Below are 19,205 nucleotides of genomic sequence, written 5' to 3'. Positions count from 1 at the left end.
CTTTTTCAATAAATTTCATCTTAAGAGCTAAAAAAATTAACATTTCAGATACTTATGGATTAAAAATATGTAATATGATGTTGAATATGTGTTTTAAGTGTTTACTAAAAGAGAGCAACCTGCCCACGACTAACAACAATTCATGGCATATCCAGGGTAGGTTTCTTCATTTCTCTGGAGTCATCTTTCTCTACAAGTAAGAGTCTCAGGCAACGGTTTCTGAAGTCTCCAATGGGTTGAAGGGGAACAGACAATGACACCCTACAATATGCGTATTTGGTGTAAAGATTATATTGAGACTGATTATTTTTAAGAAACAGCACACACAGGAGAAGCTCTGAAAACCCAGCAGAAGCTATCCTTTTGTAAGAGAAATTTACAAGTACCAGGGGAATCTCCATTCGTAAGGGTGGCACCCTCTGTGTAGCAGGAACAGAAGGATTCTAAATTTCTAGAGACTGTTATTAGCAGAGAAGACAGACAATATCAACAGACAATAAGTAGCAAGTGGGTGGAGATATTGTTTCAGAGACATCTAAAGTCCAAAAAAAATATTTTCCATTAGTGCCATTTATTATCTGTATTACAAAAATGGTGATTAGCATGAAAATGTTAAATTTACGATGCAGGCATGTATAGTTGCAAAACCTGGCTGGCATGCAATTTGAAGTCAGTTAAAATTTTTTTTTTAATTTTTTTTTATTTATTTATGATAGTCACAGAGAGAGAGAGAGAGGCAGAGACACAGGCAGAGGGAGAAGCAGGCTCCATGCACCGGGAGCCTGACGTGGGATTCGATCCAGGGTCTCCAGGATCGCGCCCTGGGCCAAAGGCAGGTGCTAAACTGCTGCGCCACCCAGGGATCCCAGAAGTCAGTTAAAATTTTAACAGCCAGCCAGAGTTCAACGCATTGTATGTTACCAATATGCAGTCATGGAAAAATGGGAGAAATGGACAACATAGTAAAAAAAAAAATCATCTATTTCATTTTTCTCTAAGTTACTGATAACCAGAGGTCAAGCAAAAAAGTCTGTGGACATATCCCCAAGTCCAGAGACGGGAAGTGATTCAGTCCCCTCAGAAATAATTAAAATTTATTTGCTGGAATTATACCTTAATGTATAAAGAATGAAGGAGTTTTTGGAATGTGGATACAATGATTTTCTTTTTCAAGGCAATGGCCAAGATGTGGTAGTAGTGTGTATGCATGTCTTGGGTGTCCTGGTGTTAGTATATGTTTGGGCTTCCTTGGATTCTAAGGAAGAAGCCAAAAAGCAAGATCAACTATTAGATTGGAAAAAAGAAGGTGTATGATTTGTAGGGAAAAGAATCACTATACAAAATTTAAAGAAATTCCAAATAAAAGTTTTCTTTGTCACCTTTGTTAAAAACATTTTCCCCGGGGATCCCTGGGTGGCGCAGCGGTTTGACACCTGCCTTTGGCCCAGGGCGCGATCCTGCAGACCCGGGATCGAGTCCCGTGTCGGGCTCCCGGTGCATGGAGCCTGCTTCTCCCTCTGCCTGTGTCTCTGCCTCTCTCTCTCTCTCTCTCTGTGACTATCATAAATAAATAAATAAATAAATAAATAAATAAATAAATAAATAAATAAATAAATAAATAAAAATATTAAAAAAAAAAAAAAACATTTTCCCCCTAAAAAGTCTGTAGACTTTTTAATCATCTTTGAGATTTGGCAGAAAGAATAAAAGTAGTGAGGTGTTTTAAGATTTCTTCATGTATGTCATTAAAAAATTGCTTTCTTTCATGAAATGTGTTTTTCTAACCAACACACATTAATCATTTAGCATCTTTCTAGGCTATTTTTCATTTAAAACATTAATTGAGAAGAAAAAGGTCTCAAAAGAAATTTCTTTTTGAGCTGTAAATCTCAGAACAGGTACACTGTGCACATTGGTGTTTAACAGCATCACTGTTACAGGCATATTTTCAATGATTGCTACCTTGCTGGAAGCACACCCATCTCTAAGTGTGTATAGAGTTCATTCTGTGTACATCCAGGAACTACAGAAACATAATAGCAGGTTGCTATCATTTAAAACATAGGGAGACAATAAAACATGTTACAGTTCTAGGATAAAGTGAAACAATGGGTACTGCAACACTGAAATGGCAGCTAATGCATTAAGTTGGAAAATGTATAATTTTGATAAATGTTTTAATTCCTTCAAGTGGTTACAGGTACAAGGATGTACATTGCAGAAGCACAAGATTTTACGAGCATTTCTTAGAGCCTCATGCATTTAGCGAAGGAAATCTTCAATTTACTTAAACCTAGAATTAAATGATTTGCTTATATACAGCTTTTGACAAATTGAAGAAATTAGTGGTCTTTAATCTATGTCTACAAAAAAAGCACTTAGTAAAATAGGCCTGCTCATGATTAAAGAAAAATCCCCTTGCCCTACACCTCCCATTATGTATGTCACTCCAGGATCAGATATTGTTAAAAATTAATATTTTTAATTAATCTATGCTTCTGTCCCACTAACTCTATATATGAGTATATGGCTATTTCTTGATTTATTATCTGGAGATACAGACTATTAGCTTCTAGCTTTTCTATCTTTCTCATATCATCCCCTCTTCCATCCCATAATCCTCACAATTTAACTCAATAATTATTTTAAGTTATCTGTCTTAAAACTTAAAACTAACTTATTTTAAGTTATCTAAATCCTGCCAGTATGGAACTCCATATAGTTAATGACTTAGGACCACTTCAGCAGCTACACATGTTAATAAACACATTCCTTTCCCTATTTCACTGACCTTCAACCCCTACCTAAAAAAGTCTTGTACTGACTGCTTTGAATACACTGATTTGAATCCTGTCGATGTTGATACCGTTTATGTTCATTTCTGGAACCATAATTGTATTTTTTGCGCCTAATATGTACATTGATTCTACACACGATTAACACTAGTATTAAAAATGCAACTTTGTTGTATTTGTTACAAATTTAATACATGAATTCAATAAATTTTTATTGGAAAATTCAATAAAAATAAATTTATAGTATTTAAAGGATCAGTCAATATATTTGATTATATTATATCTTTTTGTAGAATGAAACTTGTATTTTTGGGTTCATAACTGTCTTCCTTTTCTCCTTCATTTCTCCGTATTTATCATATTTTAAAATTCTCCCATGTTTCCCAATTCTATACAATAGCATACGGGATTTTTGTTTTCTTTAGTAAATGAAATTTCCCAGGGTGCCTGGGTGGTTTAGTCGGTTAAATGTCTGCCTTTGGCTTAGGTCTTGATCTCAGAGTCCTGGGATGGAGCCCAGCAGTGGGCTTCCTACCCAGCAAGGAGTCTGTTTCTCTTTCTCTCTCTCTCTCTGCCCCTCCCCACTGCTTGTTCTTTCTCTCTAAATAAAATCTCAAAAAAAAAAAAAAAAAGGAAAGAAAGAAAGAAATTTCCCTTTGGTGGAAATTACTGCTGTGTGATCCAATGAGAACTGCTTGTCAAGAACATTAACGTCCTAGAACATCTCTCCATTACTCTTCTGTGAAGTTTTTAGATTACAAGGCTTCTTTCCCCAAGTCACTCATTTTCACTAAAGTGCAAACTTAGAAAGGATTAACGGAAGGTGTTTCAATTATCTATCCTTGCATAGCAAATCCGCAAATGTTAGCAGCTTTCAACAACGATCTCACGCAGTTTCTGAGGGTCAGGAATGTAGGTTCTGGCTCAGGCTGTCTGCTGAGGCTGCACAGGAGCCGTTGGCCAGGGCTGGGGTCATCTAAGGCTTCACTGTGCTGGAGGATGGGTTTCCGAGAAGGCACCCCGACAGGGCGCACAACGGGAGAGCTGGTTCCTTGCTGGCTGGTGGCAGAAAGCCGTGGCTGCTCCCCAGGGCCCGTCCACCGGCCTGCCTCCCCACAGGGCAGCCGACGTCCCCCGACACAAGGGGTCCAAGAGAATCGAGAACACCAGTGCTTTTCTCTAAGCCAGACAGAACTCACACACCATACCTTCTGCCTGAGTTGATCAAAGTGGAGCAAGCCGTTCCGGGCAGCCCCCAATAGAGGAGGGGATTAGGCGCCAGCTTCAGAATGCAGAGGTTTATCAGTGAACTTGTGAACGTTGTTTTCCAAGCACCTGAGTCATTCCTCTGTCCCTCTGGTTGGTGAGGAGCTTCGGTGGGCTATTACCTGATCATCTGAGTATCACTGTCATTTTTTTAAAAAAATTTATTTATTTATGATAGTCACAGAGATAGAGACAGAGAGAGAGAGAGAGAGAGAGAGAGAGAGAGGCAGAGACACAGGCAGAGGGAGAAGCAGGCTCCATGCACCGGGAGCCCGACGTGGGATTCGATCCCGGCTCTCCAGGGATCGCCTGGGCCAAAGGCAGGCGCTAAACCGCTGCGCCACCCAGGGATCCCTATCACTGTCATTCTGACCAGTGCACGGATGTGCTCTGTGAGGTGGATCGGATGACACATTTTTTACTCATCTGCGTCCGCAGCTAACTGTGAAAGCACAGCGAATATTGATTTTGGGGTTACAAACAAACTTCAGTGTAAATAAAAAATCTAGGAACAATTAGGATTAAATGTATGCTTTCTTTATTCTGGGTGCTCAGAAATTTACAATGATGTGCATCAAGTGGGTCTATTTTAATTCACCATATTTAGCTCTCAGGAGGTTCGGGGGGAAGCAGGTATATGTAAATATATCTCTACAGTTCTCCAGCTTTTCTCTGCATTGTTTCTTTGATATTTCCGCCTCTCTTTTTTTCTGATCATCCTATGGAAACACACACGGGGCACCTATTACTAAGTTAAAAGGGAACAGTGTAAAAAAAAGAGGAAAATGTCTGCAAAAGATGCCAGAAAATTAGGAAATGGTACAACCCTGCAGGAAGGGGACAGCCACGAGATCTTCAGGCAAGTCCTGACTCGACCTATTAACTAATACAGGAAATGTTTATGGCTTCCCATGTGCCAGGCAAGGAGCCAGGCACACACTCCACTAATGCACGGACTCACTTCTCCTTTACGGCTCCAAGTTACAGATGAGGAACATCTGGGGGAAGGGACGTCAGTCAGGGCTTTGCGAATATCACAAGCCAGACAGTGGGAGCACTTCGCCGGAAGCCAGATCTGTGTGACCCCACAGCTCATGCACTAACCTCACTCCTAATCAGTGCACGCGTGTCCCTGCCCAGGAGTTGCACAGACAGACTGGTTTGATGCCACGTCACAGAGCGTGTTGGGGGCATGTGTGTTCTGCACACTCAAAGGTCTCCAGAGGGAGAGGCCCAGGTGTTCATGTGATCATTCACTGGACAATGCTCCTTTTCTGGGGCTCACTTCTTCTTTCTGCTCCCAGTCTTCACACAGTCTGCTTCCCAGTCTCAGGCTCCATGAGAGGTCATCTTAAACAGGGAAATCATTGAAGTAAGGCATGATTCCTAAGCGTGGCACTCAACAGACTGGTTGAAAGGACACTTGTTTACAGCTTCAAGCTGAAACAAGAACGTAGGGTGCCACCTAGTTCAAACTTGGTGAGGCAAGTGAGTGTCAGGTGACTCTAATTTTTCACCACATGCTTGAGGTCACCTTTCAGATAAGTTACTTGTACGACAACCCCTGCTTTGGGTTCTACTGTTGAGAAAACTCAAACTATGTCAGACATAGTGTGATTCTTGGGATTCCAAAGAAGATAATCAGAGGCAATGACGTCTATGAGGGCAGAAGCTGTGACTATGTTGTTTCCCGTGGTTGAGTGCCTTCTGTCTCCAAAGTCTGGCTGGCGGCAGGTCCCAACAATTATTTTTGAATGAATCACTTGCAAAAAGTAAGAATGACTGGTGTCCCTTTTCTTTCCCTAATCATACCTTTCTTTTGTACATATGAAGCCATGTCAGCTTTGAATTTAATTACCACGGTCAAACAGAGCTCCCTGCGCATGGAGCGTATGGAATCCTGTTGACTATCTGGTTGAATTTTTAAACACGGCAGAAACAGCAGTTTGAAAACCGAAGTGCCTTTGATGTGCAGTAAGGAGACTCTTGTCAGAGAGCCAAGCACTTGTGGGTTTTAAGGAGTCAGGGTCAAGAAAAGCAACATCTTTTTTTTTTTTTTTTTTTTTATCAGGAGCAGAATTTATGGAAGGATTGGTAGCATCATCAGAACTCTATTTCCTACTAAAAGAACGAAGTGCTTGCCCAGAAAGCTGGGATAAAGTAATCTCGCTAGAATATGCTGCAGTTGGGTATTTGTGGCAAATCCATTCCTGCCAAGCCCTGGGAGCTTCCGTTGTACCACTGCCTTGACTTTCTTCTCTCTAACTGCTCCTGTGCTCTGGAAATGCATGGTCTTCTTTTACCTTCACCAGCCTGTACAACTGGAGGGCCCTCCTGCTCTTTTCATCATCTTGCGACACAATCTATGGATATGCCCACGCACGTCTTTCCTTCTTCCCCAACATGCCTGCTTCTACATTTATTTAGAGCTTCACTCTCCTCTCCAGATCTGTACCATCAACAAGGAATCTCTACCTGGACTGGACACCCTACAGCTGTCTGACATTCATTATGTCCTCAATCTAGCATTCCTTCACTGCCAGCCCCTACAGCATACACGACCCCCCCCCCCCATATTCCCTACTTGGGTCACACTAAGGGAAGGAGACAATAATTTGGGACTTCTCATCCTCTCTGGCCTAAACCACAGACTTGCAAGTCACTTTGGTGCCAATCACATTCATCACACTCCAAATCCTATCACATTCATCACACTCCAAATCCAGTCAGTCACCAAATTCTCTTAATTAGACCTAAACATGTCCACAGGTACGTATTTGTGGATTTTATACTGGATGCCCCTGTTCTTTCTCTTATGCCCACACAGAGCACTCTTATTTCTCCGTTCTGCTCTCCAGGCCAGCCAGGTCTTCCACATCTTTCTCTAGTGCATCCTCCATACCATTAATAAGACAGCCATTCTAGTAGGCAAGGATGACTGTGCTATTCTCTGGTTTACAATCCTTCAGTGGTTGTGGGTTGCCAATAAAGATCAAGTGCATGTGGATTTTTACAGCTCAGCCTATCTGTCACAAACTGGCCTTATTAAAGTACTTCACTTGTTTGCTGTGTACCTGCCCACATGTTTGTCACACACATACTTAGTGATCGATCATTAAGTCTCTAGTACTAGACAAATTCTCATGGGTAATGTAGCCATATCTCCTGCCACCTTATTTTTTTTTAAAGATTTTATTTATTTATTCATGAGAGAGAGAGAGAGAGAGAGAGAGAGAGAGGCAGAGACACAAGCAAAGGGAAAAAAGCAGGCTCCACAAAGGGAGCCCGATGTGGGACTCGATCCCTAGACTCCAGGATCATGTCCTGGGTTGAAGGCAGGTGCTAAACCACTGAGCCACCCAGGCGTCCCTCTCTTGCCATCTTAAAATCCATTTGCCCTGGCCAACTTTTTATATTTAAGGCTTGGATCAAAACCATTAAAATTTTTTTTAAACTTCATTTTTTAAAAAGATACTATTTATTTATTTGAGAGCAAGAGCACAAGCATGTATGAGTGGGGTTAGGGGCAGAGGGAGAAGTAGGTTCCCTGCTGAGCAGGGAGCCTGATGAGGGGCTCAATCCCAGGACCCTGGGATCATGACCTGAACCGAACACAGGCGCTCAACCAACTGAGCCACCCAGGCACCCCCAAACAATTTCTTAAGTAAATTTCTCTGTGAATATGTATCCTTACATATTTTTTCTTCACCTTAAGCAATTATCATTTCAGCTTTATGTATTTTCATATGAACCACCCCACTGAAGACCACGGTATATGCAGAAAGAAACTTTTGTTTTTTTCACATTACTTTTTGTTCTGTGTGTGCCAAGCACGATGCCTAGTATTTGCACAATGAATCAAAAGGGGTGTTAAATCGATGTATTATCTGGGCTTTTTTCCTCTCACCTTGAACTAACATCAGATGTGAAAAACTCCCAGAAAAGTCTGGCTTAAAAATTTTTTTTAAATTAAAATTAAAATTAAAAAAAGACAAGTCTGGCTTCCTGGTAATGAAAATAATTTTAATCACTGAAGTTCTTTTTGTCAATTACAGCTAGCACTCTCTACCCATACTCTCTCTTCTACCTCAGGTCAAAACACTAAAGATAGTAACTGTTGCTTCTGCAGGTCCACAGTTTCCAAACATGGATCTGGGTAACTCTAATTTGCATCCAGACTTAGTAAATGGGTCACTGTGGTAAACTAATCAACTATGAAGATCCAGGAGTTCCAGCAGAGCTGGGTTTCCAAACCATTGTTCATGAGGAGAAGGGGCCACAATATTTCCTGAAAATTGCACATAAAAGGGATTTAGAAAGGTTCAAATATATTCATTGCTTCCCAGCTCCTGTGTGGACAGCAGATCACAGACATGAGTTGTTCACTGGTTTTTCTCCCATGTCCACTGGTGGTGAGGTCGTGGCCTCAAGACGATGCTCTACTCAACACTGGAAAACAAAGGGTGCTTGGAAGGCTACTGCTAGCTCACAGTGAGAAACCAGAGTGTCTACTAGAAGGATGTCATCATCACCAAATTCAGACTCCTGGCATGGGTGCATTGGCTTCATCTGGTTTCTCCCAACACTGTGGGAGAAGGAGAGGAGCCCAATTAAATGTAACAAATGCATAAACAAATTTAGCCGTGATGACTTGAATAGATGAGGATAATCAAGCCTGGACACAGAACTTGGTTTCCAAGTCTGGAATTTCTGATGAGTAGTTCCTCTCATCATCAGCCAACACATACTCATTTTTAAAGACTCTCAGTTTATAAGGAAAATTGCTTCTCGATGCCCTTTTGTGCCCAGGCGAACAGCAGAGAAATCGTGATAGTGTCAGCATGGAGAAAGGAGGACAGTTAATAAGGTAAAAGTAATTATCCAGCTATGAGGAGCAGCGAGCTGTCTGGCTGGGCTGGGGAGTAACTGAAGGTGAACTAATTAGTATTCTTTTTAATGTACATTTTTAGGGTGGGCAAAATTCCATATAATAGTTGCCAAAATCATTCTAACAGCTTAAGCATATCAAATATATGTCTGCTTACTTTTGCTTTAACTACTTCCTGAGAAAAATACATTAATTAATCGTTAAAAATATATCCCTCCCTGTCATGAATCTCTGGCGCAGAAGAACCACACCTGCTCAGATCACGCTGCATTTTCACACTTGTCCATGTAAAGGTCCTCTGTTGCTTATGACGTGCTCCCTTTGATCTCTACCCCCACCCCCCTCACTCCCGGTCCCCTATGTAACAAGCTTCGGGTGAGTTATCTGCTCATCTGTTTTTCAAGAAATATGTATCATTCTTTGTGTGTTTCCTGTTTATGCAAAAAATATCAATCTATCCCTTTATATGTGCATCTTTTCATGCCAAACTATGCTTTTACGTTCTGTCCATGTTGCTATGTCATTTGCTTCTCTATCGTGGAGTAACCAAGTACCACAAATTTAGAGCCTTCAAACAATCATCCCAACCTCTTTGCTCAACCAAAGGGTGGTGGCTTCTTCCTGAAATTGGAACCTCTGTGTTACTGTTTTGCCTTTTCCGTTCTGCCCTGGATTTTACCACCAAAAAGAATTAGATTTGACCAACAACTTCAGGGAGCTTGGAAGCAAGCAGATCCTGCTCTAGTCACACTGCCAGAGGAGACAGAACCCCAGCTGACACCTTGACTGAGGTCACATGAGACCCTAGCAGAGGACCCAGCTATGTCACCCCCACACTCTGGACCCATGGAAACTGAGATAATGCACGGGTTTTAAGCTGTTCAAGGTGTTACGTAGTGACAGATAATGCATAAAACCCCCAGTAATGGCTTCAGCTCCTCTTAGAGTCAACCCTATACTCCTGAGATCACCTGGTAGACCAGAGGCAAAGAGGCACACCACTTCCCTTGTTCTTTGCCACTCCCTGACCCCCCACGTTCTGTGACACAGACACAGCATCCTCTTGAGTTTGATGTGAACCTTTACAGCTCTGGGTTCTGACTGGTTCAAACTGTTCTGACTCAAGTCCTTGATTCAAATCAGTGACGCTGAGCAATCTGCTGCCCTTGTTTGTACAATAATTATTACAGGACCCATTCTGTATTTATACAGAGAAAATTAAAAGAGATAGTTCATGAACATACTCAAGGCATCACCCAGCACTTACCAAGTACTCACAAAACATGAACCACAGAATTTTTGCTACTTACTGGAATTAAATGAAAGGAGATTTGTGTGCTACCAAGAATACTAGGTTGTTGGCGGATGGATGTAAAAGCTGAAAGGAATCAATGGAAAGAAAGAGCAACATTATTTGATAACAATGAGGAGAGATCATGGAAGGAAAATGAAGGAACTCCTCAAAGCCATTCCATGTTTAGACACAAAGGACGGCTGGACGTGCTTTCCTCTTGACTGATTCCACATCTATTTGAATATTAGATATTTGAGCATCAAGCCTCATAAACCAGAAGGAAGGCCCTCCTGCCATTGGAGGAGAGGGACCCGTGATACAGAGAGAACGCTGTCAGCCACTTCATGTTACTCTGGCAGAGAGGGTTTATTTTCTGCAAAAGCTTAAGTCTCAAAATGCACACCTTGTAAGCAGGAATATGGCTGATGGAAATTCCTCCCTGAATTATGTGAATTTACAAAACTGTGTTTATTCACATCAAAGGGGGCTCCAGAGGCAGCACTTCTGAGCATTACCATGGATAGAAATGACTGTGTTTTCTCTCTCCCAAATACTGCAGGCATGAAACATCTTTCCTCTTTTCCTTTCAGAACTCCACTCCAACTGTAGCCACTCCTCATGATTCTCTTTCTGGGTCTGATTTGTTCACTCTGAGTTTGCAATCAACACACATTTTCATGGGGTCCTCATTCTCTGATCTCTCCAAGGATCACGCCCAAAGCCCTTCCTCCTCCAATCAAACCACAGTACCATCTTCAGTAATAGGCACTTTTGACCAGGATAATGAATGTCTGACACAACAAGACTGACCCCGTCACAAAGTATGGTGACAACACAAACTTATGAAGGTGACTTCCTATTTTGGAATTTCTGAGGAACATTGTGAGAGGACAAAGACCCCTTCTCCATGGTGCAGCATACTGCAAAGACAGGAAGTATGCACAGAGTGGAGGGCAAACAGAGAAGTCCATTGTTTTAAAAAGAAATAATGGTATCACGTCGGAGACAGATAACTATGATATGGGCCCCCTTGAGTTTTGTAAATAAAGGTTTACTGGAGCACAGCCACTGATGGTTTGTTTTATACGGTATATATTTCTAGATGCTTACTTACTAGGACAACAGAGTTTGGGAGCTGAAATCGAGACTCTATGGCTCACAAAGCCCAAGCTATTTGCTCTCTGACCCTTTACATGAACAGCATACTGAGCCCTATACAGTGGGCAGCAGCGTACACTGGTTGGGGAACCAGGAGAGGACCCTAGTTGCATGCAACGAGTCCTTGCATCTTGTATAACAGTGCTGTGCACCAGACTCAAAGAGGCAGAACTACACCTAGCCCACTGCATGAGAGCTGCTCTCCGAATGAAAGCCGTTTCCCACCCCTGATGTAAGTAATTTAAAAGCAGTAAATCGTGTTTTTGTACATTCATAGTGCATCTTATTTCAGAGAAAAACATAGCAAGAGACTTCATTAGTCAGTCTCCTTCTGCATCAATCAAGTACTTCTTTTCTGTATAGTATTTACTAAATGAAGGTCCAGATGAAAATTCTCCAATTAGCATTTTAATATATTATACCATCAGGATAGATACACATTTCATTTGCTGATAACTTTTGGAGGAAAACATTATTTAAGTGGGATCCCGAATGTAAGTAAAGTTATATTGGAACACCAAGTTGGATGACCAAGATTTGTGCAGTAAAGCACAATTTAAGTAGAATGAGGTGTCAGTATTGTTGGAACAAGGGAACACATCAAAGTATAAGTTACTAAATCGCCAAAGAAGAAATTGGAAAGGAAAAATCCCACGATACACATCAGGCACTGGATGTGATTTTTGAAGTTTTGCGCTACGAGGCAACAGAAGCCAGGGTGAGTCACCAGGTGCTTCAGAGACAGTGCTGTGTGAAATCATTCGATTGCAGGGCTACCATAACCTGCTTGGGCTCTTTCTGGTTCCCTGCGTGACACCTGGGAGGTGACCCTGCCATTGGCACCCCTCCAGCCTGTGTCACAGAGCCACTTCTTGCCTCCTGGACCTACTGCCGCTGCTCATGTGTCACCGGTGTGGCCCTAGCCCCACCTCCCAGGCTGCACGTTGCGTAGGCTCCCACCTGTGCACCTGCGGTGACACGCATTTGCAGAACCTCCCTGTTCGCGGCAAATGAAAGAGACGCTTCTCCAGCACCCCTATTCAAACTCTCAAAGGACTCTATGAAGAAGTGCCAGCACCGAGGACATAGAGCTTATTCAGAATGTCTGGCCGGTGAAAATGCAGGGGTCTCGAGTTCCCTTTCCAGTGAGACGCCAGGCTGAGGTTGCTGGCCGGGGAGTCGGGGAGTCAATGTGAGGATTCTGTTAGGCTTGGCAGTGGCCCTGCCCCAGGAGGGAGCCAACATGACCCCCCGGGCAGGTGACGCCATCTCTGCCCCACTGGAGGAACTCCAGTTGGACAGAACAAATGGCCTTTCTATTAAATATCTATTTGGATGATTGGGTTGCAACAAAGAGGAAGCTCTGTGAGCAAGGGCAGACTTATCGATCAGGAACATGTGTCCAAACCCCACTTCTCATCTGAACAATCTCAGTGTTTGCACTTACCAGAATGTGGTTGAATTGAGCACATCGGGAAGAAGACATTCATCTTGGCTTCGGTCTCGCATATGTAAAATTGCTCCAGGAATGAATAGGCTGGGCTGTTTGTGTGCCAGGCCCTTTAGCCGGGATGAAGACACAAAACATCATTGTTGGCTGTGGAGGAGAGGTGCCCAGCCTGTGAAACTTTCCAAAGACTGGGGGCAGAAAACTCTGTTCATGCCAGGATACCTGAAAAATAGAAAAATGAAAAAGACTTAGCAGCAGTTTACCTCTATTCATTTTAGGTTAAGGACCAAGATTTGCGCAAGAGTCTCTTCCTTCACATGGAAATTCACCTGTTTAAATAGTCCCTCTGAAGAACATTTCTAAAATTAGCAGAGGTCTGCTGATGGGAACCATTTGCAATTTGCAGGCAACACCCTTTGCCAGAAACACTGAAGAAATAAAAACAAAATAACAGTGAAACACACACACACACACCCCAACCACTCATTAAAAAAAGAAAAACTTCAATGAAACATAGATGACCCATTTATTCTATCAACAATCAAGCTTGGCAGGTTGCTAATTAGAACAATGTAAAGCAGATTCTGCCTAATTGGACGTTTACGTTTAAGAATATGTTCAAGCTGCAGTGATTCAATCCTAGAAAATACGCTCTCAAGTAGGTCTGTTTGAGCGTGGCCTCTCCCATGCCCAATCTCAGGCAAATCTGGTTTGATTTATGAGAGCGCTGAAGAGCCCATATTCAGGGCCCGCCAAGTGCTCCTCTCTGTGGTCCAGGGCACAGGGCTGGTTGCTGTGTGGCCACCTCACTCCCAGTCCCGGGAGGCATTCTCCAAGCCTTGGGTGGGTGACAGCAGTTTGGCCGTTCTATGTATTTCTTTCTTCTTTTTTCTTTCCATCAGAAAAAGGAGAACCACTCTTTATTTGCAAGCAAAATGTCTTGTTCATGAAAGAAAATGTCTGCTTCCCTTCTGCCCATCTGTAACAAATCTATCTCCTTAAAATTGTACTTTTTTGTGGCCTTTACTTCTGGAAATACCAAACACATAGAGTTTAATATGAAATAAGTAACAGAGAAAAAAAAGGAACATATGCAAATCATCTTTCTATGATACATCTTATTCCAGCAGACCTTCTGCAATGAGATTCAGAGGCTCCCTTTGTGCATATGGGTCTCCATTAGGAAAAGTCAGCTTGTCTACACTCTAAAAAAGCATCCTGCTAATTCAAGAACTGATTCCCTGGAATACAGTTTTGTGTAGGTTTTATCAGGAATGAGCTTATAAGACAGTTCAGATAATGTAAGCTGTTATTGCAACGAAGAGACCAAGGAACAAATAAGAGAGTGATTTGTCCACCTGGACATTGGGACAGATGATGCAGTGGACGATAACTACGCAAGGAGTGAACAACTCTGCAGCAGCCAGTCCACACCTCCATTTTGTAAATTAGAAAAAAAGAAGGTTGTGCTTCCTGGATCTTAGATAACTGGCTGTGTCTGCAGAAGAATTTCCATCTCAGAGAACCATTTCACACTGTGCAAGGAAAACAGTTCCCCTTTAGAGGACCGTATGTGTGACAGGAGCCCCCCGTGAGGGTACAAAATCTGTATGTTACTACCATCTTGAACTCAACTCTCCTTTTTTCTTACAGCAGGGAGATCTGAGCAACGAACCAAAGTCAACCCATTTTTTCCTCTGGAACCTTTCAGGCCACCAAAAATTAAATAAATAAGCTTCTTTCTTCCAAAATAAACAAATGAGGCTATACACAGAAGGAAATTGCACCCTGCTGCATGATCAACAAGCTCAATAATTAGAGTCAGATTAAGAAACAAAACAAAACAAAACACCTAAGGATAAAAAGGGAAAAAAGAATCCAAATGGTACATCTGGGACCAGACGACAGCAAAGAAAGATTTAGATTCCATTCCGTGATGGGCCTTGAGGGTCCCTGAGGAAAGCCCTCTGCAAGTATCTCCCTGGTAATATGCCTAGAATCCTCTATTCAGGTGTCCTCACTTTCGGACTGGAGGTCTCTCGGAGGTAGTTCTGCTGCCCTTGGAACATGATGTCTTCTGGAAGAAGCCCTACGAGAAATGCAAATAGCCTCTGTGCACCAGTGTAAAGGCTGTTGTGCAAACAACAGGTCTCGGGTGGCTCTGAGGGGATGGGTCCTGTTGAGGAGAGCTTTGCTGACAGTACTGAGAGAGCTGAGGCTGGGGACAGGAAGAGGCAGCCAATGTCAAAGGGATCACGGAGTAGCCGAGAGGAGCTGGCTTCTTAAGAACATGCTGGCTTGAAGAAAAACGGATGGAACTCGAGTTCTGAGACCAGACATCTGAAGCTCATGACCTTCCTTAGGCCTTGTACTGGCAGTTCTACTTCTACTTCCTGGCTACTTTGAGTGGAATCTTAACGTATTTTGCATGACAAACAGCATTTTTATTCCCACTGAAAAAGACTCACCTGATCCATTAAACAATTTAAAAAAGAAATTTACTTAGTTGGGGCATAGTTGGGTTTTATTACACTCATTTAGAATTTATTAGCTCTGTGAACTCAAATGCTTCCAGGTGGCATAATGAAGGCTTTTAAAAACTGGATTTTAAAATTCATAGTGTAGTCAGTTGGCCTCAATAATTAAATGAGAGTGAAAATATATTTCAGTTACTGCAGTTAAATGCCTTCACCCAAACCTTGTCATGAAAAACAGGCCTTGGCAACATGCCAGCATCATCGCATCAGCAAGCTGAATGGGGCTGAGCGCAGTAGTCAGGAAGGACACATTCCTTCGTCATTTACAATACAGATGGCAGACCCGGGACAACCTCCCACTTATCCACTTCTAGCCCATAAAAAAAGAGAAAGGTGGAAATTCAAGGGAATTTGGTCACCACAGGGAATGTTTGCTTATAATGGGTTATTACCCTAATACACAGCTGGTGGCACTAGGTCAGGAGGACATGCCTCTGGTATTTCATTCACCCAGTCACCTTTGGAAGGTGATTCCAACAAATCTGGAGGCTGAGGGACAACAGGCATGCTGTCTCTTGGCTGCATGCTTGCCGATTTGCGGGAACTTGATTTCTGTTCCTGCCATTTGAGCATGGCCATGTGTGTTGAAAGTTCTTGGGAGCCTTGCCTGTGTCCCTGAGAATTTAGGATCTACATGAACACGGAGGTAACACTTGCTGATGACCTGGAAAGTTCTGAGGGCCAGAGCAGTTCTGGAGAGCCAATAGCAAGGAGATACTGCCTGGGTGAAGTTGTCTACCTCCCTCAACTTGGTGAGAAGAATATGTTTTTCCTTAGGTTACATGAATGATGAAAAAGGGCACCAGGCTTTTTTCTGTCTTGAAGTTAATATGTTCAATTGGTACAAACCCAGAGAGCTCCAGTGGTAGGAGCCTGTGGAGGAACACTTGGTAAGGGGTGTGAAAGGTCAACGTGAGGTAAGGCTTGTTTGTAACAGGCAGTTGTGAGGTGCTGAGGACCCCACGGGTCCCTCCAAGAACTCCCACTGGCAACTCTCCAACAGACCACCATTCTACACTCAAACACCTGCCACAGGGGCACCCGGGTGGCTCACTTGGTGAAGTGTCTGCCTTCGGCTCAGGTCATGATCCCAGGGTCCTGGCATTGAGTTCCACGTGGGGCTCCCCCTCCTCAGTGGGAGCCTGCTTCTTCCTCTCTATGCCTCTCTCCACTCATGCTCTCTCGTTCTCTCAAATAAATAAATCTTTAAAAAACCAAAAAACACCTGTCACAAAGCCAGCTCTGACCACCTGCCAACATAAGACAACCCTGACATAGCAAGCCTAGTTCAGTGAACCAGTCAGTATCCCTACCTTCTTTAAATTCTTCCCCCATGTGCTCTAAATCTGTAAGATGCAAAGTGGGAAAAGAAGGAGGCAGATGGAAGAAGAGTCAAGTCATACACGCTTCTCTTCTGCAAGTCTCTGAGGTAGAGACTGGGTGAAGAAGAGAAGTCTAGTATTAATTCTAAATCTGAATCTGAATGAGACTTTTTTCATGCCAGAAAATGAGACTTGATTACAAAAATGAGACTTTCTCTCAAAACTGGAAAGGTCTGGAAAATAATAGGATATGGTCAAGATTGTTTAAGGGTTAGGACAAGAAAAAAAAAAAAAGGGTTAGGACAAGAATCCCTAAGGGCAGCCTGGGTGGCTCAGCGATTTGGCGCCGCCTTCGGCCCAGGACATGATCCTGGAGTCCTAGGATCGAGTCCCACGTCGAGCTCCCTGCGTGAAGCTTGCTTCTCCCTCTGCCTGTGTCTCTGCCTCTCTCTCTCTCTCTCTCTCTCTCATGAATAAACAAAATCTTAAAAAAAAAAAAAGAATCCCTAGGATGAAACACTTTGAAGGAAATGGTAAAGGTGAATAAAGCTATTTGCTCCATGTTGCTTACTCAGTTCAGACATATACAATCCACTCATTGTATTTATTCTAGCAGACCCATGGGCACATTTCTTCTCTCTGGTGTCTCCATGAAGCCAATGTCTCCAATCAACTGGCTTTCTTGCTGCACTTTCCTTCTATGAGATCACATTTTATGTGTCAAGCAAAGAACCTTTTTGTTTTTTCACTACCACTTTCCAAGAAGACATTTGAAATATTTTTTTCCTAATCAACACCCCATTAGATTTTGATACCACAAATATATTTATATCTGTTTGTATATTGTATTATATCTTGTTTTGTATGTGTGTAGAGCAAGACTTTTTGAGAATGCCTGCCTCAAATAATTCACTTATTCCCACCTTGGGTAAAATAAAGAAGTGAGTCTGGAGTTAGTGGCTCTCCCTCTTGTATGTGAAGGAGCCACAAGGTTGTACAGTTTTCTCCATGAATACTCAAAAGGGTCAGGGTCAAGCCCAAGAGCAGGTGCCATTTTATGCACCACCCAGAAGAGGTACCAACCATACAGAACTCTACGTGAATACAATGGAGGGGACCTTCCAATTCAACTCAAGCCGCTGTATTTTTATATGTCTGTCTATTAGGGTTTTTACCCAATATGCCAGTTTATAAAAACGCTTCAGGGTTGCAGATACAAGGAAAAAAAAATCCTTGTCTCCACGAGCCAGAATGTCCCCTATACTTTCAGATTCTGGCTCTGTGATTAACAAGGCCATAACACATATTGAAATTTTAACAGAAAGGCAAGTATGTACTCAGGAAGATTCAAGAATGTTTGTGGGATTTCATCTGACAAGGAAAATGTATTTTTTTATGGAGATTGGTCTGTCTGCCCCTCAAATCACTCCCATACGGCAGTTTGCTGATAAACCTTACTCTATTAATCCATGAGAGAGTCCTGCCAGTGATAGATGTTTACAGCTTTTTTTTTTTTTCAGGGAAAAAGAAACATATAGTATAGCATGTAACATTTTTGGGTTGTTACAGTTTATTCAATGCAATATAAAGTGGTTCATTTAAGTTAAAATACGACAGCTCTGTGAAATCGGATTATGATATATTTGGGCTTTATTGCACGGTGAGAAAAGTTTCATAGGAGAGGTCAATACCATATCAACTTTTACAGCTCTTCTGGTTTATATCGCCTGCAGTGTGATGATCCAATCAATTATATCATTCAGTTTATTTGACACAAAACCAATAGCACTGTGGACACAGACACACAGTATGAGTCTAACTGAAATTCTTGCCTTGCTGTGAAATGCCATCCAATAAGGAGGGAAATATTCACTCCTTAACATATGAAATGTTATAGACATAGAGGACAGTGACTACCTTGACTTAAAGGTGCTTCCAGAGGTGCCTTCGTGGCTCAGTAAGTTGGCTTCCTTCAGCTCAGGTCATGATCCTGGGATCCAGGGATCCAGACCTGCATCAGGCTCCCTGCCCAGTAGGGAGTTTGCTTCTCTCTACCCTTCTGCCCCGGTCCCAGCTCATTCTCTCTCTCTCTCTCTCTCTCTCAAATAATAAATAAAATCTTAAAAAAAAAAAGGCACTTCCAACAAGGTCAGGTGACTTTTGAGCTGGGTTTTGTAGAGTGTTGCCAAGAAGAGAATGGAATAGGATTCCAGATACAGGAAACAACTTGGTTAACGTGTCTCGGGAGTCTTATACAGTGTTTGGAATTTCCATCCTGTTCTTGGCTTCTTCCTGCGAAGGTGCTATGAGACATGGCAAGAAGACAGGGAGATAGGGGCGGTCCTGCCGGAGGCAAGAAACTGCTTTACAGGCTCATGTCAGTTTTCCAGACTTCTCACACAATGTCAACATGGTTGAGATTTACCCTCCACATGATGGCAAGTCCCTGAAAGGCTCAGGCAGGGGAGAAAGGTGTTGCTCTATCTTACACTGGC

The 19,205-nt window shown here is 42.5% G+C and overlaps 1 long non-coding RNA gene across 5 annotated transcripts in view; it reads right to left on the bottom strand.

Annotated features, from left to right (window-relative positions):
• The window catches only part of LOC129517543 (uncharacterized), a 435,231-nt gene that overhangs the window by 135,511 nt on the left and 280,515 nt on the right, over positions 1-19,205 (bottom strand). For all 5 annotated transcript variants that reach the window (XR_008666072.1, XR_008666070.1, XR_008666071.1 and 2 more), the window contains one exon: positions 12,849-13,073. This is a non-coding gene — a long non-coding RNA (uncharacterized LOC129517543). The remainder of the gene's footprint in view (positions 1-12,848; positions 13,074-19,205) is intronic.

The sequence above is a fragment of the Nyctereutes procyonoides genome, unplaced genomic scaffold (genome assembly GCF_905146905.1).
Source record: "Nyctereutes procyonoides isolate TBG_1078 unplaced genomic scaffold, NYPRO_anot_genome, whole genome shotgun sequence".
In the NCBI taxonomy this organism is placed as follows: Eukaryota; Metazoa; Chordata; class Mammalia; order Carnivora; family Canidae; genus Nyctereutes; species Nyctereutes procyonoides.
The sequence above is the reverse complement of the archived record's forward strand: the minus strand, read 5'-3'. Positions and strand labels throughout refer to the sequence as shown.